We start from the raw sequence: 21,188 nt of genomic DNA on the forward strand, positions 1-21,188 counted from the left end.
GCAGAGAAGCAGCCCCAAAAAATGATATTTCCTCCTCCATTTTTGACGGTTGGGATGGTGTTCTTGGGGTTGTACTCATCCTTCTTTTTCCTCCAAACACGACGAGCCGAGTTCAGACCAAAAAGTATAATTTTGGTCTCATCCGACCACATGACCTTCTCCCATTGCTCCTCTGGATCATCCAGATGGTCAGTGGCAAATTCAGACGTGTCTGGACATGCACTGGCTTCAGCAGTGGGACCTTGCGTGCGCTGTAGGATTTTAATCCATGACGGTGTAATGTGTTTCCGATGGTTTTCTTCGAGACTGTGGTTCCAGCTCTCTTCACGTCATTGACCAGGTCCTGCCGTGTAGTTGTGGACTGATCCCTCACCTTCCTCATGATCAGTGATGCCCCACGAGGTGAGATCTTGAATGGAGCCCCAGAACGAGGCAGATTGACCGTCAACTTGAACTTCTTCCATTTTCTAATTATCGCTCCAAAAGTTGTTACCTTCTCACCAAGCTGTTTGCTTATTTTCCCGTAGACCATCCCATCCTTGTGCAGATCTATTATTTTATCCCTGATGTCCTAACACAGCTCTTTGGTCTTGGCCATTGTGGAGAGGTTGGAGTTTGTCTGTTTGAGCATGTGAACAGGTGTCTTTTATACAGGTAACAAGTTCAAACAGGTGCAGTTACTTCCGGTAATGAGTGGAGAACAGGAGGGGTTCTTAAAAAAGAACTAAGAGCCGAAATATTTACCAGTTGGTAATGTATCAAATACTGTACTTATTTCATGCAGTAAAATACAAATTTATTATTTAAAAATTATACAATGTGATTTTCTGGATTTTTTGTATTAGATTCCGTCCCTCACAGTTGAAGAGAACTTATGATACAAATTACAGACCTCTACATGGCTTGCAAGTGGGAAAACCAGCAAAATTGGCAGTGCATCAAATACTTGTTCTCCCCACTGTAAACTCTATGTAAATAACCGCTAGCTTGCAGTTGCGCTATGTCTACGTGCTTATGCTGTTGAAAAAAATCATCACAACAAACCTCTGTTTTTCTTCACGTCTTTGCTCTCTTCTTTCTTTTTCTTCTGACCCAGAGGGCTTTTCTCTTTTCATGAAGTTGACTTGTCACCGTAACGTCGCTCAATTGCGGAGGCTAAAAATAGCACCTTCAGGTAGCTCGCTCGTCTGCTGAGTCGTGACTTGTGAGTGAGACTAGGGTCGGTAGTGAAATTATCGCATCACAGGAAAAAGTGAAACGGGCAGAAGGCACACTAGAAAAATGATTTCATTATTATTTAAAGATTTATTATGAACGGTTTTGTTGTTCTTTTGTTTGATTGTTTTGTATATATTTTTTAATACTGTTATCATCAAATATTATTTGAATATTTTTCTTGACGCCCTTGCGCCCTGAGGCGGTTGCTTACATTGCCTAATGGCGGCACGGGTCTGGAGTCCAGTGCTATTTTATTTTTTCTATTATTGTCTATTTTTATCTTTATCTTTTATTATTTATTTATTTTTTATGCTCTGTGTTTGATACTGCGTGTTTGCACGTGGGGAGAGGGGAAAGCAATTTCATCTGTGCTGTATGTTCTACATATATGCATACTTGACAATAAAGCTTGACTTGATTTAATGTTACGCGCATGCGCAGAATCGGGCCGCAAAGTTGCAATTTTTGATGGGTAGCAGAATTTGTCAGAACACCTGACCATGGTGCGTTCGCTTTCAGACTTATAACGAACTTGGAAGCGAACAGAGACCACTTCTCCGTCGGGTTCTCGGACCGGTTGTTCCCTGGTTGTTTTTCACACCAGCCAAAAGGTGAGCACTACGTATTTTTTTTTGTTTGGTCCGTTTTCTGTCGATTTTTTCCCCGTCGAAATAACAACAAAGCGCTACTGAGTATGCGCATGACAGGTGGTGTTGCTGCGAATATTTTTGAAGTGTATTCGTTTTATGTTGCCTGTTGTGTTTCGAGTATTGTTTCAGGTAGAATATTGACATTATAGCGTAAAATAGACTATTTGCCTGATAAACTTTCCCCCAGCTACCAATAATTTTATTAATGTTTCTACAGTGGGAGTTTCTAAATATATGTGGCAGTTTTGTACGACGTGACAGGTTCGACGATGGAACACAAACAGAACACCTGTTCAACAGTAGTGAAGTAAGAGTGTTTTTTTAAAGCTCAGGTTTCTTGCTATTATTTGTCATACCTGTAGTTTACATGACTTTTCATGCTGTAAAGTCAACTACCTACCCTGAGTGAAACTCTCACGGGACTTCGGTTTCGCACGCAGTTCTTCGTTCGTGCTAATAATACATTTTCTGAGGGGAAAAAAAGCATAACTCAAAATCAAAACGGTTCGCAAGTGACCCGAACCGAGCATGCAAAACCAAAACGGTTCAATACAACAACGTGAAACTTTCCACCCTCGGTGAACTCCCTGTACTTGGTTCACGTCCTCAAGTTTGTGAATCTAACACGCACCAGTGATAAGAGCAACAAGCAGGTTGAGTCGCTGAAGCAATATTATTTACGACGTGTCAAGAGACTTGTTGTCTTGAATCGTGTGTGTAGTTAGAGCCACCGTACCTCCGTCAAAATTAAGTAAATGAAGCCAATTGTATTGTTGGTATTCTTTTTTATTGAGACTTTACTACTTAGCACGCAGCGCTAAGCTAGTTAGCGATTATGCTAATCGGCCTGTACTTGTTCCTTTGTACCGTGTTTTGGTGAAGCGTATTTAGGGTGACCATATTTTGAGTTCCAAAAAAGAGGACACTCGGCCCGGCCTCGAGATACTTGAATTTTACTCGAAGTCCACTCAAAGATGCCTATACAACTTTAATATGTTTAAAGTGTGCCTCCTCCGTCTGGTTAGAAAAAAATAGTTTTATTTAAAAAAAAAAAAAAAAAAACAAAAAAAAAACATAGGCCTATTGCCATATAGTATATATTATACACTATATGGAAATATTTTTTTACTCAACTGGTTACTCAACAGGCTTTATTCTTCCTAAAAAATTTTTTTTAAAAAATCAAACCTTTAAAAAAAAAAAAAAAAAAAAAAAAAAAAAAAAAAAACGAATAATGATTTAAAAAAAAATATATATATATATATATATATATATATATATATATATATAATGCAGACCCATGGAAATGTAGTCCAGTCAATACGAACACACAGTAGGCTATGTGCCAATTCAACATTTTTATAAATTACTATCACGACAATTGTCGTTGACAAATTGTTATTCCCACTCAATTTTTATTCTCATTCAGTGTTCTAGATTGTACGCAAACAATAACTGAAATAAACTGACAAGCTATTCAACCATCATGTTTCCAGACGCAGAAGTTCAAAACTACCTTGCCCATAATGCCTAGCGCGGCTGAGCGGACTGATAGCTACCCTTTTAGCGAGTACCGGACGAGGCAAAATCAAACTGCTATAAAAGTTTTCAATCATCGGCAGCACAATGATGCGACACCAAACAGGATTTTCCAGATTACGCCAGTACAAATCTCCGACAGAAGTCAACAGTTGCCATTATATACGTATTTATCATAAAAAACTCTCAACTGGGCAGGCGCTCCTATACTTAAAATATAATAATAACATTCAACCAAATACACGAACACAGAGCAATTAATACAAGACTAATACAATATACTGCATCTCTGTTTACACATATAACCCAATATTCAACACACGTGATCGACATTAACAGGAGAGAAACCTACAGAAAGGTGTATGGATCCACGTCTTAAAACTCCTTGCTGTAGTCTGATTTATTGCCAAACCGTCAACCGTCATTAGATGATGGTAATTCCACATGAAACAAAGGGTAAACTGGCAACAAAAAACAAGAAGAAGATGTAAGCCTTCTCCCGCCCCTACTAGTCGGAGCCACAACAACGCAGGCAGGCGTTGCCTCCTAGCAGCCGGAGGGATTCTCTTCAAATTGGTCCCGTGAAAAATCATAAAGCCCGGACATTTTCATGAATTTATGAAACCCGGCCGGACCCTCCAGAGAGCACGTAATAAGAGGACATGTCCGGGCAAAAGAGGACGTTTGGTCACCCCTAGTATTGGCACTTGAGTTTTTGTTAGATAGTAAAATTGTCTCATTTCATTTTATAGGGAAACCACACACATAATCCATTCAGATAGATGGATAAACTTTGTCATTCTGGTATGTGCAAGTAAATACAGAAAGGTCGTTGTATTAGGGTGACCGTATTTTGATTTCCAAAAAAGAGGACACTCGGCCCAGCCTCGAGTAGACTTCACCATCAGTTGAAGGAACATGGGGGCTCGGGCCGATCCGTTGGAGGCCGACTTTCAACAACTTAAATTCAAATATTTTCAAAACCAAAGCCGCTAATGACTTAAAACCAAAACAGGCACTTCCCTTAAGCTACGTTCACACCGGTGTTGTGCCGAAAAATAGCCGCCCCGCGTGAAAAGTCCCCCCTGACGGGAACGCTTATTTATAACGCTTTATTAAGCGTGTATTTTATTTTATTTATTTGCTTATTTATCTTATTATTGAGCGCCCACACGTCACTCGTACAAACAGCTTTTTCTTACCAATCGATGGACATGGAAACGATTTTCTTGTACCGTGAATATGTATTATTTTACTCTGCTTGAACTAATAAATGTCATACCTTTGTTGTTGTCATTGGGATATGGTCGTGAAAACCTGTAGAATAATACATTTCTGTTCAAAGATGGTTATGTGGCCCAGTTTATTATATTTATTACTAAAATACAGTACTTATATATTGTGTAATCTATTTATTTAAAACTGACTTTACAGTCGTAAATCCATTACTGTAATGTGTCCATGACAACATTTGATGTTTTCACCTCAATAAAGCAATAAAGAGGGAGCATTCCCAACTTTGTAACTGCAGCCAATTTGAGCTCATCAAGACTTTAAGATAGAGGTAAAATCGGGCCTAAAAAGTCAAGCCCGACCCGCGTTTTGTGTAATAACATTTGTGACGATGTCTGCATAAAAGCGTGTCTTTTATAACGAATTCTAAGTTGGCAGAAAAAACCCCCGCACATTTTCTTAATGTTTAAATAGACTACATATTTTTATGATCATTATAAATTTATTTACACAACGAAATAAGGCTGGAAAAGTTTGTTCAATATAAATAAAGAGATGCGGTTTTGCGGACTCGCAGAGGGGAAGATTAAAAAGGGCGTATAGGCACGCTCTGGCTCTGCAATGACCATACGGTGCCTTCTTTTTTTTATCCAAATTATTTATTTTATAACAAGTATCCTTTAGTTTATCATTCATACATTGTTAATATATAGTTATTTCAAAAAGTTAGCGAGAAAGAACCCTGGCCCGGCCTGACGTTATCGTTGACATTTTAATTTTGGTCATGTTTTCAGTTTAATTTAGCTGTTTCCAGCTTGCTATGTTTATAATTGCGATGTTTGTTCGCCGCCTTTCCTCTTACTGCGAAGAGGGAGGAAGTTACATCGGCCGCCGCTATGATATTTAAGTCATCAGCCATCTGCTGTGAGCCGGGAATTTAACGCCTGCTTTCACGCACACTGCTTCCCATGTCAGTCGACACGGGAAATTGTTTTCACACACAACTGCTGCACGGTTATAAATTCCCGTTGTTTTAGGGTATGTGATAGGGGGCTCAAGTTACATTCAGATACTTTAGGTTGCAGTTTATGGGTCATGCGAAGGCAGTGGACCTCCTTAAACATTTCGGTTTGCCTTTCGAATGAATGTGAATTTCTCCGTTTTAACTCGAGAGTTAGCCATGTTCACTAAGGTCTTGGCAGGTGCACTAGCGGCTAGCCTGTTACAGAAGATGGCTGGTCCTCCTCCTGTCCTCCTCCTCTTTTTGTCCATAATTATTGTGTGCGTGTGTGTGTTTAAAAAAAGTCTGAGAGACTTTATAATGTTACTTTAAATGTGTTTTAATTGTATCTTCAATATATGTGCATTCTTTTGTAAAACACACTTAGTAATTGAGGTTAAATTTGATGTTCAGTGCTTTATTTAATATGATTCAATATGAATGGGTGCAAGAAAAGTATTAATTTTCAGTTGAAACGGCATTAAAAAAGGTCTTAAAAGTCTTGAATTTAGATTTATCAATCCTGGGGGGACCCTGCACAATTACATTTGGAAATCCACACCAGGAACAGCTGAAACACCGAATGCCAGAGCTAATGTTGATTGCGATCCTCTCCCTGATGTTAGCAGACTTTCTGCCAACAACGCAACACGAGAGGCCATTGCAGGGCGGGAAGCATTCACCGTATATTTCACAAATGAAGTTGCATTACAAAAATTGTTTAAAACGTTTTAATCAATACCCCGCATGGACTACACGCTCATACCTACGGACAACTTAGAGTGCTCAATCAGTTTTTGGGGTGTAGGAGGGAATCTGAGTTCCTGGAGAAAATCCACACAGGCACGGGGAGAACATGCAAACTCTATACAGGAAGGCCAGAGCCTGGGATTGAACCCTTGATCCCAGAACTGTGAGGCAGATGTGCTAACCACTCAGCCACTGTGCCGCAGTGAACTCAACATACAAGTTCAGAATATGATGTTAAAGTGTTTGAAATTTCTTGGTGTATTAATCGATGACAAGATCTGCTGGAACCCCTGCATTAGCTATGTCCGAGCCAATCTATCACCAAGTATTCCAATTCTTGCTAAGGCCTGTCATATCTTGAACATACAATCATTACAAACTATACAATTCATTTCGTTCCTTGCGTTTAACCACTTGTTTGAAAACTAAGAGGTGAAGTACAGAAAAATGTTTGCGTGGATAAATAATATTGTAATCGAGTATTTATGTAATTATGACAGTTGTCAGCTAGGGGGGTTGGATTTTTCTAAGTTTACATGTCATACTACTCCTTTATTCATTTTTTAGTTGATGCCTGATGTTTTAATGCTTATATAAATGGAAATAGAAATTATGGTATAATAAATGAAAACCCGAGTTGTAACTAACTATGAGTTTAGCTGTAAATACCTAACTAGGTAACAAATGAAGTAGGAATGAATACAGTTTTGAAAAAAAAAAGTTTTATTTTTAACAAACCTATGTACATAGAAGAATGCAAAAGCCTCCCATGTAAGCCTTATTTTCAACTACACTGCGAATCATTTAAGTCTGATTGTAGTTTGACTCCTTTTATACACCATACATAATAGACCAGACTGCAAGAGATCAATTTGGTACCAATCAAACTATAATTCCTCACTGCAAAATACACACAGTACAATAGTTGTTGAAGAAAAAATTCACACTGTAAAAAAATTAAAAGAACTACTCAGAGCTCCCGTGTGCCTTCACAAACTCAAACGCAAGCTGATTCAACTTTAATCGAAGCTCTTGCTGCTTCATCTTTGGAAGTGTGCCGATAAGCTCTTGTATTGCCAGAAGACAGTGGTTTATTTTGTGGGTTGGTGCATTGTTTCCGAGGAATATGATAGCTTGGAGAATCTCATTCTCCTTGTCTCCCGCCTTTTGCTTTTTACCTGTATTAAAAAAAAGAGGTTGTTCATGCCATTACAACACAATCATAGCATGTCCAACACAAACATCGGTTACGTCGATTAATAAACTTTATACATACCACGCGGCCTTTGTGGTGTGACTGCCAGGGTAAAAGAGGAGGGGTCCTTAGCTAACTGGAAGGGGAGTAGCACAGAGTTCAACGGCTGGCGTTTCTGCGATGTGACCCATGTCTGGTGTGCAGTCTGTCAGCATGCTTCCCTAGGCAGGTGTTCCAGGAGGCCAGTCCATTGAGCGTGTAGTCGCAGGACAGATAGGCTCTATGCACGGAGTGGAGTCCCCCATCAAACTGTGTTTGTTCGTTTTGGCTCATGTCTAAAAAAAAGTAATTAAATAGATATAGGTAAATTAAAACAAAAACAACAACATAGTAACAATGCTGCATTAGTCACAGTGTCATATAGGGGTCATGGCATTCCTATGAGCAGATATGACGAGTTTTTTGTTCCTTAAAATTGCTTCCATACCGCACAGAAACCTTAAATGCACATGCAATCGAAAATTTATGCACATGCAAACGAACCGAAATTGGTAGAGGTCTTTCTCGATTCCACAAATTTATCAAGGAATGCCATCATTGTCGTGCATTTCCAGGTCAGCCGGCGCCGAACCAGCCGCTGCTCCGCTAGATATTTGTAAACAAATGAAGCATAGCAGTTTTGTCCGAGTTGTAGTAAGTTGTTGGCTTTAAGTACTGTAGCCCGTAATTTAACGTTTGCTACATTTTTTTGCGTTAGCTGCGGCACTAAGTACTTATCAGAAACATTGAGCACATCGCTTATTTCCCTCCAGGCAGCGTCCTTCTTGTTCCGGTCTTTCTATGTTGGCAACATCGTGTTATAAAGGACAGTATGGTCACTCACAGCAATTATCAAAACGCCTTCCATTTTTTGAGTAGTTCGAAATGTTTGGATTTGTGTTCACCGGATGTGACGGCAGGTTTCCGGCTCCGGCAGCTAAAGTCACGTGAATGAGAAAACGTATTCGATTGGCTGCTTCCCCCTCGACGCTGAACGTCACAGAAAGTTCAACCAAACCATCTCCTTGCGGCGCGTTAAATTAGACGCGCGACAGTCGATTTGGCGTCATTGCGACGCCCCAACGGGGCAGTTTGACGCGCCTATTTGCATGTTTACATGACTTTCAATGGGAACCCGAGGCACCACAAGCAAATGACGCGGCCGGTGTGAATGTAGCTTTAGGCATAAATGAGTCTCCATGAGCAGCGACATCAAAAATATCAAAGTCGTTCGCTGATAAAATCCTGATTATTTTTCTATACAAGTACAACAAATCTCAAATGGCTATAAAATTCTCAGATTTTACGCTAGATGCACAAAAATCACCAAATGCAGAGTTAATCACTTTTATTTTCAGGATTAATAGCAATATTTGACATGTAAATTTACATTGTTATACATTGTAATTCAATTAATTCGTTCCACAGCCTAAAAACCTGCACTAACCCTTCATAAATACTGCAGGTACAATTGTAAATAGCAATTACCGGTACACATAGCAAAACAATTAATTATAAATACAAAACGGAATAATAATAATAATAATAATGATAATAATATTAACAATCGGTAATAAAGAAACATTTTATTGTCACCTTAACTTAGAGTGGCGAACGGAGGCGGAGGAGACAGCGGGTGTGTAGTTGCAGGAGGGAGGATACGGCAAGCTGTGTTCTAATTTATTTGTGTCTAATTTAAATCTAATTGAAAGTAGAAACATATAAAAAAGAAATAATAATAAAAATTAGAGGTGCACGATAATTATCGGTCCGATAATTATCACTCTGATAATAGGAATTGTGACGTCATCCCAATAAATACAATAACATTATTAATAGGCTCGATAATATACCGTATTGGCCCGAATAAAAGACGGCCCTGATTATAAGACGACCCCCCTCTTTTTCAAAACTCTAGTTTCAAAAAAAGACTTTTTGAATACCAAATTATTTTTTATACAGAAAATAATTACAGTACATCTGAAAAAAAAAAAGATTATTACAATATACTGTATTTGAGAGAAAAAGCATGTTATTTTGCATCATTCAAATCTTAATATCTGAACCTTTAAATATGTAAACTAAAGTGCAATCACATTCTTAAATGAATGGCGTCTGGTTTTTGAAATGTAAATAAACCAATCTTGTGATTAAAACAACAAAATTGCAATAACTTCAATAACCATCAAAGTGAGGTCTAACTGTAACTGTAGTCTTGAAACAAATCTGAATAAGGAAAAATATTGCAATAAAAGAATGCAAACTGGTTAAACTTGAGAGTAGCTGAGATCTGTCATGACAGAACATTACTCCTTAAGTTCAGAATTCGCTTCAATGATATCTGGCGCCATCTAGTTTCGTGAATGTGTATATTGTCTAGACCGCGAATATAAGACGACCCTCACTTTTTCAGTCTTATTTCAATGCAAAAAAACACAGTCTTATATTTGGGCCAATACGGTATAACATTTTTGGCACGGTGTCAGTGGACTGGGATGTGTGCGTTTGTTTCCACTCCTGTTTTGCCAGTATGCAAAGTTTTGTTACTGTTCTAGAGGCTGTATTTTTCAATCACTAATTGATAAACATTACTATGGCAGTTAGCAAATGTTTGGATTTTACAGTGTTATGTTTACAAGTTCTCTAAAGGCCTTTTGGTTATTGATAGGCTTGCTGTCCTATAATTGCCAGGTTAAGAAATTTGTTTCATAGACCAAGACCACAAAAGTCTCCTCTCCTGTTGCATCAAATGTTTTATCTGCTGACGAAGCACAATATTTTTTGGGTTTATGTAAGTTTTAGTTCAGTTCTCATTGTTCAGGGGAACACATCATCAATTATATTGATTGATTGATTGATTGATTGATTGTGATTCACTCAAATTATATTTATTTGAAAAAATAAATATGGGCACTTTATTTGAAGTCAAAACTTCATGTCTTTGTTTTGTTCATTATAATAATGTTCATGTCATCATGGAAATTCTGGTTAGGTCAAAGGCAAATCCATGCCGAATCCACCACTAGTATTTTTGACCTACAGGTGTTCAAAACTCAAGTGAATATACATTTAAAAATTATATACTGTATATATTATCGAAACGGTAGCGGCCTTGAGGAGCAGGAAGTTATCGGTATCGGTTTCAAAAAATGGATATCGTGCACCCCTAATGAAAATGAATTTTTACTGTCACCTTATTTTAGAGACTGATGGACTGAGAACGGAGGAGATTGCGGGGATTGAGGTAGAGGAGGAACTTTAACCTTTTTAACTTTAGAACTAACTTATGTTTTCTTTTTGTTTTCGAACCAACCATGAGAAGCCTTGAATTCTTCCTCGACGGCAGGATGTCTTAAACTCTCCCCTTCCGCGCTCCCCTCAGGGGCGAGTTTGAAGTCATGATGAATAAGGCAGGCTTTCTGGCATATTATTGCTTCTGTGACTGAATCACCAGCAATCTCTTTATGCTTAATCCAAACTAGGAAAAGGTGTTCCACCTCCTCCAAAATAGCGCCACAACATTTAGGATAGTAGTCCCTTTGGATGCTTTTACCATCTTTATAGCTTCCGTATGCTTGATGACCGTCGAGATTGTTGCCATATTCTGGCCGAATTCAGTCATCTCTTAATTTCAATTGTAAGCATCTCCTTTTCCCTTTTTCCCCCACTTGCACTTACCATCTTGGGACCCATGTTGATTGCAGGAAAACAGTCTTGCAGGAAAACTGTTCTTGCAGGAAAACAATTCAATCGCGAAACTGCCGTAAATTGTTGTATTTCGAGCATGTCGTCGGATGTAGAAACCAATGGTGAGTCAAATTTTATGTCGGATGTCAAAAAGATCGTGTGTCGAAGCAATCGTATGTAGAGGTACCACTGTACAACCAAAGACACAAAGTCAAATTCTCAGAGGTTACTCAACAGGCTTTATTATTCCAAAAATAATGGAACAATAATAACGCAAAAAATAAAAAACTGGAATAATAATGAAAATATAATACAATCCAGGTATAAAAATAAAAAAGCTAATCTCTCTTTCCAGTGAAATAATGTAAATAAAACCATAGGCTGGTATACAAACTTTAACTTTCAAATGCTGTAAGAAAAAAGCATTTTTGTTTTTCCTGTTGTACTGAACGCGCACCAAACCGTGACCTCCGTACCGAGGTACGTACTGAACCATGACTTGTGTCACACCCTGAATATACCAGTATATAGATATATTTTTCAATATGCAGGTGAGGGTCGGAATCTCTTCCCTCTTCTATCTTTGTCTATTTGTTTTGATTAAAGAAAAAAAAATCACACAAGGTTTATGGATATGTCTTTCAAAAGTTTAGGACAAGCAGACCCGTGCGGTCCATAAGGTGGGCTAGGCAAATGCTAGGGAGGTCGCAGCGTCCAAAACTGCGTCAAGAAAAGATGATGGGAGTGTTGAAAAAATTATACAAGACAAAAAAATAAAAGAACAACAATACATATAGTAAAAAGTTTTTAAATAATAATAATTTTCTAATGCGCATGCGGTAATTTCACCACAGTCTCTTGTCTCAAAAAAAAAAAGAAAAACTTATACTGTATACTTAGCGCAATCGCAAGCTAGTGGTTATTAACAAAGCTTTTAGATGACATACTGCTAAAGCTAAATTATACTGTATCATTAGCTAGGCCTCTTTTTTTCTAAATATTTTTAGTATTCAGTCAGCTGTTGATTAGTGTCAGTTAAATTTACTCCCTCTCCCATTTTTAAGAAAGTTGGACAAAGTATGTGGGGGACTAAAATTGTGTCTTGCTGGTTTTCATGTGATGTGAAGCACTTTTACATTGTGTTAAATTGTGCTATTCAAATAAATATGCATTGCCTAAAAGTGCCAAGGTTAATTAAATACACCATTAAATATGCAATTTAATAATTTCATAGTTCTGTGGTATGGGGGACTAAAAATGTCATGGATTTAACTGCAAACATTTGTTATTAAATGTGCTATTAATTAAAATGGCAATTCCGTTCATGTAAAAATATATTCAAATAAATATTTTCATTATCATATACTATTTAAATCATTATCTTTGGATGGTCTTGTGTAGTTGCAGTGCTTCATGAATGTATTTTATTTTTCAACCTCGCCCGTCAAAGTTAGTAGCCGGATCTGAACACCTGATTGAGCCAATACAGTAGGCTGCTAAAGACTGCTATTATGGTTATGTCATGCTGGTTTCACAATCAACAGCTATTTGACTAATTTAAAGAGCATACGACACGAGAAAAAAAGTCTTAAATGGCATTATTATGTGAATTAGAATCATATTTTGAGACGATTCGACTATATACAACAATTTAGCAAAGCACAGATGACGAGAAATTAGCCTTTTAATCTGCCAGTTAGCCACGCCTACCATTATAGGGCTTTAGCGTCCCCAACAGGTGGATGACGTCAGCGGTAGACTGGTCTCATCGATTTTACTATTCAGCCCATTGAGGGGGAATTATTCAGAACGAGGAAAACGCGACGAAGAAAGCCGCCAAATGTCATTGTTTCAGTCTCTCTACTCCAATATTTTTACAGGATATTCTTTTTATCCAAGTATTTTTCCCCAATAGCAATATAAATGGCTTGAGAAGGACCAGTCAGCCCGTCGAGGGAGACCTATTCAGAACGAGGAAAACGCGACGAAGAGAGCAGCAAAATGTCATTGTTTCTGTCTCTTTACTTCAATATTTTTACAGGATATTCTTTTTATCCAAGTATTTTTCCCCAATAGCTATATAAATGGCTTGAGAAGGACCAGTCAGCCCGTCGAGGGGGAACTATTCACAATGAGGAAAACGCGACGAAGAGAGCGGCAAAATGTCATTGTTTCTGTCTCTTTACTTCAATATTTTTACAGGATATTCTTTTTATCCAAGTATTTTCCCCAATTGCTAAATAAATGGCATGGTCATGACAAATAACAGTCTTGTGCTGAATGGAATATGAAATAATAAAAATGCATTTATTCAGGACGACATGGCAAAATTACTCCATAATGGTCAAAACTGTCGACTTCACCTTTACTGTCGCACCTCCCGAACTATATTTTATGACACCTAAATCGGACATATGTCATTTCCCTTCCCCGGCTTCGGAGAATGTAAACAAACCAGAAGGCGTGACAGCTAGCCGACATGCTAACCCGAACCGAGTGATGTTTCAAAGTCTTCAAAACGGAAAATCACACATAACTATCCTGGATTATTTGACATGACGACCCGGTTGTCTATTGTTGTCGCGGATCGGCAAACCGCCCGGCGGAGAGCAATTTACAGTTCGTTCCCCGGAGGAGGGTGGCTGGAGTTGTTGTGGAGCTAACGGGCTGCTGCTAATGACCATTAGGACAGCTTTTTACATGCCTATCAATGATCAAACGTAAGTAGTCCTTCATTTAAAGGAAGTTTGTAGTGTTTACTTTGTAATCACTGTATTCGTATTTGACATAATACAAAACAAGATGTTTACTCACTTCCTCGTAAGTCCAATGGTCCCACAGTAAATATCCACGGTGAATGGGTACCTTTTGAAACTCCAAAAAGGCGCATACGCCTCTCCCTCATACAGAATGATTTTTCTGCAGCCGTTTGGCTGGCGTGATGCGAAAAATAAACGTATTAATCCGCAAAATCAGCTGAATCATTCGTCCCAATACACAACAGTACGCTATATAGTGAAGAGGACGTCTTCTACCGTACACGTCACAGCGCCCTCCTCCTCAATGCAAGACCGAAGCCGGAAGTCACTCATTTTCCTGGCGCGGGATTCAAAAAACTAAATAAATATAGTGATCGCCTCCACACACATCCAAGCGGTCCATATCATTCAGGAGCATAAAATACCGCGTGTATTATGAAATAAACATGCTTTTTCGTGTCACAGGCACTTTAATGTAACATCCCACTTTCTTCTCTTTGCAGATGCTCTTCTGAAATATTTTCCTTCCACCTCTGCACATCCTGAGTCATTTTTTACAGGTACCTTATCCACATCAGCACCAAGCCCAAACCCACGAAGTCCATTACCTTCCCACACACAAACTGCAGTGGACAAAGAAGTACAGTGTGAGTGTATAAATATTTGTGTTGAAAATAGCAATTGTCACGGGTGGGGGGCACCAGCAAGTACGTTGCCTAGGCCTAGGGTACCAAACTGGTCAGAAACGGCCCTGAGGACAAGTGACTATTTTTTGTCATGAAAAAAAAAAAATCTATTGTAGCATCTACAAGGACAACACCCACTTGGCGATGAGGATGCCTACTCAACTAACGCTGCAGCTATCGAATATTTTAGTAATGGAGTATTTGACTGAAAATTCTATCGAGTAATCGGATAAAACATATATTTTTTTAGGTAAAGAGCAATTATACATATACAGTTGTTCTCCCCACTGTACATGAGAAAACAAGACATTTCATCTAATATTAAACCATTTTCAGTCAATCAATGTCTATATTTTCGATGTACATTGTTGAAAACAGCCAACAATTGCATCTCAGATGTGACGAAAATTTAAAAAAAAAAAAAAAGACTAATTCACTGCTTTCGCTCAAAAAACTTGTAGATCTTACAAAAAAAAACAAAAAACGAATTTCTTACCTAAAAATGTCATTAGCACACATATGATGAGCTGTGATCTAACATCAACATTAATGACGCCTCCAGGCGCGAAGATTCATGGTCGCATTTTATCTATAATCCGACTGAAAGAAGCTCCCGCCCGCCACACTCGTGGCCACATACTTGATGGAGAAAATACCTGTACTACGAATCTGAAACGGCACCTTAAAGTTCAACACGCTGATATTTATGCAAAGGTAAGTTATTAAAAGTCATTTTAAGATATCATAGACCTATAGTTTTATTCAGTGAACAATCCTATTTCATTTCAATATGTATTTAAAGATTTTTGGTGTACATGGAGCCCCAAGTTTAGGCTAACAATTTAGTTATTTGTGCTGCTATTAATAAGCCTTTGATAGTAAACAATGTGCAGCCTGCTAACATCATGTAATGGGAAGAACATTTTGCCATATTTGATCACACATCACGCGCTTTAATCTGTATTTGGACTGTCTAATACATCGTGTAAAGACGTGTTGCTGTTCCCCATAGGTTTAAAATGACAGCAAATCTTAATTGACCTGTATAAAGTTTGAACATATGCAGCATATGTGTACAAACAATGACTGAACTTCTCTCTGTTTATTAAGCATGTTGCTGCGTGCTACATGGGATTATGATAACAGTGTAACGGAGCCCATTTTTTCCCCCTTGATCGATAGTTATCTCGTTCACTTGCATTGACGGTAATAGATAAGGTTGTAATGGTACTCAAAAATCTCGGTTCGGTTCGTACCTCAGTTTTGAGGTCACGGTTCGGTTCATTTTCGGTACAGTAAGAAAACAAAATGCCAAATATAAATGTACTCGTTGTTTATTACACACCTTTGTGCTTTCAGCAATAGGAACATTAGCCTATACAAAGCTAGAATTCTGCTCAAAAAGTAGCGGGTATTCAAAAATAATCCAACAACAATTTGCCTTTCAGACCCCGGGTATTGGAGAAAGCTGAAAAAAGAAGTCCTGTGCTAAAGAGAAAAGCAATCCCAATGACAAAGACTTTAACATGTATTTTACGAATGAAATGCCTCAATTAATCATTTTTTTTTCTTATGAACGGTTTTCAAAAGCTTTATTGGTGGATTTTCTCAAGTTAAAGCGCCACATTTAATTGTGTAAGCAGGATTTGTGTATTATTCTTATTATTTAATTACAGGTGTTTTAGCTCATTTCAATTTATTTTATTTAAATGGGCTATTATTTATTTTATTATTTGTTTATATTTTACAAATGTAATGTAGTATTCATTTATATTGTATATTTTATGTTGTATAACTTAAGTTCCTATGTGAATATTAGTTCCTACTTATTTTCTTGTGGTACGAGGGTTTTGTATTGAACACGGGGCCGTGTTGGTTATTATTGTAGCAGAGAAGACAGCAGCAAATCAACAAAGACAAGTCAACTGTGCCCCGATCTACCACTCAAGAGATCTGATGGAACTAAAAAGTAGGTTACAATTGCATATTAGTTTGAAAATCGACCGGATCCACCTTATTTTTACACGATTGACTTCCGGTCTGCCAGATCCTAGCTACCGGTAGTAGTGTTGACGCAGGAGGGTTGCGTCTCGCGTCAAATAATAAACTCTGCCGTTCTTTTTGCGTGCGTCGCGTTGAGCCGCTTCTGAGACGTGTCTAACACGCGGCCGCAGTGTATGCATTGGCTGATTGACTTTAACGCCCACGTTTCACTGCGTTCTCGCGGCGGCCACGTTGTTGTGCCGTTGACGTTTCTGGGTTATATACTGTCCTACCGTGTTGGTCCTCATTATAGTAGAGAACACGGAGTAAATATAATCTACACAAAGAAACTGTAACCCGATCGACTCACAGCCTCGAAAAGTAAGGGTTACATTACGTCAGAAACTTGTTCGGTACGCCTCCGTTCCGAACCGAGCACCACGTACCGAAACGCTTCAATACAAATACATGTACCGTTACACCCTTAGTAATAGACGTCCATTCTCTTTTCATCCTTTTGCTTTGAAGTTGTCAGTTTGTAGACAGTTTCTAGGTTGGCAGCAAATATTAACATTCTTTGCGCGCCCTCCCACTTTGAATAAATTTGACATCTAGCGTAGTCAATGGCAGCCAATGAGTTTATATCAAACACTATAAACAGGCCAGGTACAGACTCTTTACGTTAGTCTTTTTCATGGTCTAGCCCAGTGCTTCTCAATTATTTTCTGTCACGCCCCCCCAAGGAAGACGTAAATGTTTCGCGCCCCCCCAAACTCTCTGCCGCCACTGTAAATAGTATCATTTGTCTATAAAATTACTATTATAAATATGCATCTGCCTAACATTGTGTCCTTTTTTTCTAATAAAGAAAAGTAACATAGATCAAATTATAATAAAGTATTATTAACATTATTATTAGTATTATTATCATTGTTTTGTTTGTAACAGAGAAGACTTGACGTGCATCAATTTGCCTGAATTAAAAAAAAAAAAATTCACATCCAAACTAAAAAATACACTCAAGGTACATTTTTGACCATTTGATACAGAAAAATAAAATGTAATAAAATCAGTAAATAATACCAAATTAAAATTGATTAAAAACATTCACTCATGAGGACAATGTGCCAAAAAATTTGACCGAAAAAACAAATCTGAATAAAAGGGGGGGGGGGGAGTGTCCTTGGACAGGACAGTTTTTATTTTTGCTGCTCACAGTATTTACCTCAGTTGCAATGGTGTGGAGTTATTTTGCAGTTAGCATGCTAACAATGCTCACTGGCTTACTGATATAACACTGACAAAGCAGGACGATTGTTGGCAATATTCGGCACGTTTTCACTGAAAAAATCAAGCGGCTTAACAATGAGATTGGGGTCTAATGTCTTTAAGTGGCGTCTTAATTGATTTGGCTTCTTGCTGTCTGCTATAATTATTTTTAGACACAGTAAACAGTGGTCTTTCATCATCACCCACTGTATTAAAAGTCAAAGCTAAAAGGCAAACGGCATGAAAAAAGCGCATTCACGGTGGCCGAGGTAGAACCGTAGGTGAGGGCAGTCGTCGTGACGATCCCAAGCCGAAAATGGCACTTCTCGGGCGGCGACGTGAGAACCGGACAAGACAGTGGGTCGCTGCGTGAGTGAGTCCGGTCAGGAAACGGCTTTCGAAAACGGCGGTGGCACACTGCTCTTCATATCTGTTGTCTGTGTGTGCTGAGTGCTCTTCCTTAGTTCAAAAATACTGCGCGCACTCTGAAAATGAGAGCGCCACTGCCACCTACTGAGTGGATGTGCAAGTACACTTTATTCCAGTACGGCAAAAAAAACCCAAAAAAACATGTTCCCCGAGGTCACATGCGCCCCCCCTGGCATTGCTCTGCGCCCCCCCCAGGGGGGCGCGCCCCACTATTTGAGAAGTACTGGTCTAGCCAATATGAGTTGAATTACAACATGCATAGTAGTGTAAATAAATATTCAGATACTCTTGTCGTGTATATTATGCTGAATGTTTTAATTGAATTTTTTAAATGCACCCCTCTCCCCCAAACCAGATCCCCGAGGTCAAAATGTCGTCTAGTATTGCCACAGTGTTCAAAAATAAGCCAGACTCGTTGGAACAATGTGCCAAAGAAATGCGCTTTTTCTGTGGATTGGGCGTACCGAACTACCTGCTTCCATAGGTGAGTTACTGCAGTGCAATTCAATTTGGACTTGTTCTGAGTGGGCCAGGAGTTGGTTATTAGTTTTGTGTTGTTTTACAGATAATCAGGGTTTGGCTTATTTTAATTTCCAAACATGTTATGTACGCTTCCTTAAGTTCCTTATAAATTCTAAGCTACATATAACTTGTACCTCGCTGCATGGCCGGAATTTTATTTTTACTGCATTCATTGCGTAAATTTCACCAAAATAAAGCTAGTGTTGTGAAAATAAGTGTTGACTGTCAATGTTCATTCGAAATTGTTGGAAACCGTTATTTTTTTTAACTTAAAACCTTGTGTATCCATCAACCAATACTAGTCCAAAATTTTTTGAGTGTTCGTCAACTAAAACTTGTTTGAATAATCATCGACTAAGACTTAACACATTTTGAAATGACTAAAATGAATGAATGAATGAATGAATAAAATATGACTAAGACTTATAAGTATTTTCGTCCAAAAGTCTAAGACAATCTAGTCGATTGACAAAAGCGAGAACTTTTGTCGAAAAGACAAAAGACTAAAATGAAATGAGCTGCCAAAAACAACAATGCCTGGAAGTGGCCCGGAAGTCCTTTTCTCTCTTGTATTTCCCCTTTGCAAACAAGCTCATTACATTACTGCAAACAAGTCAATTTAACTGTGAAGGAGTTTGTAAGAAAAACAAAACAAAACACAATCTTACTGGTCGCAAATGTGCAAGTAGATGAAAAAAATACTCGCTCTGGCTCTAATTATAGTTGCAAAATGCCCCCATTTGGGGGCAGTCTGGAGTTCTGGAAACTATAATACAAAAATATACCATCTAACAGGGGTGGGCAAACAGCAGATTGGTGAAAAGGTGTCCTCTTAATGGGTTGCAACAAAAACCCGCACCCACTGCGGCCCTTTGTGGAATAGTTTGCCCACCCCTGATCTAACACAAAAAGTATTTGGAGGACATCTTGTGGCGAGGTTTGTTTTTGCACCCATCACCTTTTCTATTCTGGGCCTCAAAATTACATACATACTGTTGTCAAACTTCTTGAATTCACATATTTATATAACATTATCACTCACTGACTTGTCCAAAAATGATAATACTTCTGAATCGTCCGGTTCATCAAGATCAGTGGCGCCTCCAGAAATTTTTCATAGGGGTGGCCAGGTGGGGCCAGTTAAAATCTTGGGGTGGCCAAAACTAAAAGCCATAATTTCGGGTTTTCATTATATTATTGCAGTAAAAAGGTAAGGGGGAAACGATCAGAAAGACTTAAGGACACGGCTACTGATATACTTTGGTGTATTGTGTAATATTTGATGTTACCAATGATTTAATGTACATAGTCCATAACTGTCCAGTCAACATTTTGAGTTCTACAACAATTCTGTTTTATTGTGTTATATATACAGTATATTAAGCATAAGGTGTACATTTAACTTGGGCTGTCAAACGATTAAAATTTTGAATCGAGTTAATCACAGCTTAAAAATTAATCGTAATTAATCGCAATTCAAGACATCTCTAAAATATGCCATATTTTTCTGTAAATTATTGTTGGAAAGGAAAGATAAGACAAGACGGATATATACATTCAACATACTGTACATATGTACTGTATTTGTTTATTATAACAATAAATCCACAAGTTGGCAGTAACATTTTTAACATTCTTTCTGTGAAAGACTTATAAAAATGTGAGTTTGTTTATTGTGACTAAATATTGCCATCTAGTGTATTTGTTGAGCTTTCAGTAAATGATACTGTAGCGACTTAACTGTTCTGCCCAAATGCATGATGGGAAATGGTGCAACCATGACTGGGTGTGGTGGCTGCAAATGCTATATCTTCTCTGCGTTGGGTACACTACAGGGTATTAAGAAAAAGATCAACTCCTGTCATACTTCCCCACGTCGCTTTCCACAATATTTATAGTTGCTGTGGGAGAGATGACGACGCTTTTGCCAATTAAAAGCACGGTCTCAATGAATGCTTATATCTACTCCAGTCACTTGACACTGCCTCTTATCTCTGTATACAAGTAAAACGGCGCCATTGTAGGCTGTTTGTGGCAATGCGTGTATGAGTCGTGCCGCAAATGCGTTAATTGCGATAAATATTTTCACGTGATTAATTTTTAAAAATTAATTACCGCCCGTTAAAGCGATAAATTTGACAGCCCGACATTTAACTAAACAAAATAAATGCATTAATTTGGGATGAAATGCATAACTGATGCTACAACAATCTAACGATATACTGGCAA

The 21,188-nt window shown here is 38.3% G+C and overlaps 1 long non-coding RNA gene across 2 annotated transcripts; it reads left to right on the forward strand.

Moving 5' to 3' along the window:
• Positions 1–1,686: 1,686 nt before the first annotated feature.
• Positions 1,687–19,730, forward strand: LOC130917299 (uncharacterized). Of its 2 annotated transcripts, XR_009063444.1 has the most exons (4): positions 1,687–1,829; positions 2,086–2,175; positions 14,574–16,725; positions 18,793–19,730. It is a non-coding gene; the product is annotated as an uncharacterized LOC130917299 (long non-coding RNA). The 2 variants fall into 2 exon arrangements; XR_009063445.1 differs by lacking the exons at positions 1,687–1,829; positions 2,086–2,175 and adding an exon at positions 12,722–14,031.
• Positions 19,731–21,188: the final 1,458 nt, after the last annotated feature.

This window comes from Corythoichthys intestinalis, chromosome 6, assembly GCF_030265065.1.
Source record: "Corythoichthys intestinalis isolate RoL2023-P3 chromosome 6, ASM3026506v1, whole genome shotgun sequence".
Taxonomy (NCBI): Eukaryota; Metazoa; Chordata; class Actinopteri; order Syngnathiformes; family Syngnathidae; genus Corythoichthys; species Corythoichthys intestinalis.